Source organism: Lipotes vexillifer, unplaced genomic scaffold (genome assembly GCF_000442215.2).
Source record: "Lipotes vexillifer unplaced genomic scaffold, Lipotes_vexillifer_v1.1 scaffold102, whole genome shotgun sequence".
Taxonomy (NCBI): Eukaryota; Metazoa; Chordata; class Mammalia; order Artiodactyla; family Lipotidae; genus Lipotes; species Lipotes vexillifer.
In genome coordinates, this window is record NW_006786541.1 from 1186624 (window position 1) to 1189684 (window position 3061).

The following is a 3061-nucleotide window of genomic DNA, read 5'->3' on the forward strand; positions in this document are numbered from 1 at the left end:
GCAGTCAGAAAACGGAGACTTGACATTAAAAGGTATGCACTGAATAACTGTCTGGTGGTCAATGATACTGTGATGTGGTGAAATACCAGCTTTTGCCGATGCTCCTCCGAACAGGTCTGTACTCTAAAGGAGTCAGACCCACACTCCTCTGTCTAATAAGACATTTAGCATTTAGAACATACAGCTAGAGCGTTCTCAAGGCATTTAAAGTTTCATTTGAGTCTTACGGGAAATGCAAAAGGGTCAAGGAATTAAGAGAGTTGTTTGAGCTTCGGAGTGGAGGCAGTGGGTTAAATTTCACTGGGGCATTGCTTGGAATACCTGGGTTTGGTATGGGACAGTCCCCTGATGAGCTGCGTCTGGGTCAGGGGGGTGTTATTCAACACACGCATGTACTGAGTGCTAACTATATGCCAGGGACTGGGCTGCATTCTAGAGATGGATGCAGAGGTCAGAAACCCTTGGTCCCTGCCCTAAAGGACCTATGCTCTCAAGAGAGATGGGCAAAATAAATGATTGTAGGTTCTAGGTGAGGCTTCTGCAGGGCTCCCTGTGAGGGTAACTGGAAGACCTGTTGGACTTTGGCTTTGGGGCATCAGTTATGGAGCAGGGTTCTGAAACTCTTTCCTCTGACCTCTGCCTCCTAGAAAGCGGTGGTGACCCCAAGTTTTCAAAAGGGCAGTTTTCAAGGGCCTTCTTTGTTTATTTCCTCACAATAATTAACTAAAGGGAAAGGAAAGGCATTTCAGTGAAAGACAAGTGGTATCAGGTGAGATCCTGGATGAAGTCTTATGATGCATCTCCCTTTGACCACTCCCCCTCAACTGGGAGGCAGGCAGCATGGTACAATGGAAAAACTCAGTACTTTCTCCTGGCAGCCACTTGCCAGACATGGAAGCAGTGATAGGCTGGTAAACTGGCTCTCAGAGGGGAAAGAGAAAGCCTTGATTTGTAATGTTTGCCAATTTCCATGGTATAAATACTCTCATCATGGCTGATTTCAAGCTGTCAATGATTTAAAACCTGGCCTGAAAATTTTTTGAAAATTTCGTAGACTCTGGTGAGCCACAGGGACTGGCTTCAGTACACTTCTGCATGGAACACTGTTTAATCTTTATTTCCCCAGAGGTAATAATTTCTGCCCTGGAATCTCCAGGGCTGTGGTAAATATGGGCATGAGGTAGGATGGGCCATGGATTATCATGGTGCCTAGCGCACCCAAGGGTCTTAGTATGTGTTGGTTCCCTTAACTCTGCCTTTCTCTACCTTGAGAATAACAAAGTGAGATATGTATTGTCAGTCACTCATTAATTCATTTATTCAACATTTATTGAGCAGCTACTATGCAGGGTACCTTCCTAGGCCCTAAAGGTTTAAAATAGACTAAGACAAGAGTCTTGTCTGAGTGCATCTTCCAGACTAGTATGGGAGATGAAGCCATGGGTCAGAGTTATGGTTGGGTGCGCAGAGATTAGTGCTGTGAACTAGCTGTGTAGAGGTCATCAGGGGAGCAAAGAGGAGAGCCAAAGAGGAATGGGGGAATTAATCATGGAAAGTTTCTTGGAGGTGGAGACACTTATTCAGTTCTGATGCATGAGGTAGATGAGGGGGAGAGAAAGCCACTCTAAGCCAATGTAGACAAGTGACTTTCTTTTCATTATTGTTCCTCTAAGGAACCTTTAGGACATCTTTATCCTAATCATTCTGACCTTTCTTCATGAAATGTAAAAATAGGATGCATATCTGTTTATGTGCTGCATGTATATTTGGACTTCATACATAAAAAGAGTATGATTTTTTTCTGCTCCCCACAGCCAAAGGGGCAATATTGCCCCTTGTTGAAACTTTCCTTGCTGACCATTGAGCCTGTAATAAAGCTGTTGATCATTATTTGCAAAATGAATGAATACATAAATAAATGTCACCACCAGTAGAAAGAACTACTGCAAGAAGTGGGGCAAAAGAATAGAATAGCATAGGTGAATGAGGCAATGCAGGGCTTTGCTCTCATTTACAAATAAGGAAACCCAGGCTCAGAGATAGGATTGGAGGGGTAAGTTGGGTCCAGTAATTAGGTCCTCAAATGCCAGCCTGAGATGTCCAATTCCAGGTGACATATGAGATTCTGAACCTCCCAGCTGACAGGAGGAGATATTCCCTGTGGCTCTCAGGACTCCTCATTGTTGCCTCTTAGCAGTGAGCCAAGGTGGGGTCCACGGACGCCAACGCGGAGATGCACAGCCACTGACTAACTTATTACGCTCCAGAGTTTTAATGAAACAAATTACCAAGCTCCCTGCCTTTGGCACTTGAGAATCCATCTCAATTTCCCCTTTCTTTCTGAAGCGACAGTGATTAAGGATTCATTCTGCACATAAAACAAGTGATCAATGGCTCCTGGCAGTTGCCATTGTCTGTCCCCCTCACCCCCCCATCAGTAGACAATGTATCTTGGGGAGCTGCCGGGGCCTGAGAAAAATGAGTTTGCCAGACAGTTCTATTTTGATTTAGATCACAAATAGCTCAGCTCAGTTTTTACATTGATAACAAGGAGATGGGCTCCATTTCCTGAGTTCTGCGATGTAAGTGTAAGTCCATCTCTGTTGAGAGAGTAGAGGAGACGGATCTTCTTGTGTTAGTTGTAATACACCGGGGCCAGATTTTTGTGGTCAAGCAGACGCATGAGGGACTCAGTCTGACTGACCTGGCCCCTTTCCTGGAGCCTGAGGGGTTGGTGGGGTCAGCAGGCTCTTCCTAGGCTCCCCAAACCAGTCCTCACTGGGGGTCAGTGGTGGGCATCCATCTGCTTTAGAGAGAGGGTGGAGGCAAGGGGGAGGCCAGCCTGGGAGGAGGGCCTGCCAGCCACTGGCTGCAATGCCCAGGTGGGGCGGGGCAGGAAATCCAGGAAGAGCTAGAGGGTGAGGAGGGGGCGCTTAGGCTAAGGCTGCAGGGCCCTCGCCTTTGTGTGCGTGGAGGGACATCAGTCACAAGGAAGGAGGAGCTCTTGAGGAGAGGAGGGTCAGCCTCCCCACACCATACCCTCCCACAAATGCTCTCTTTC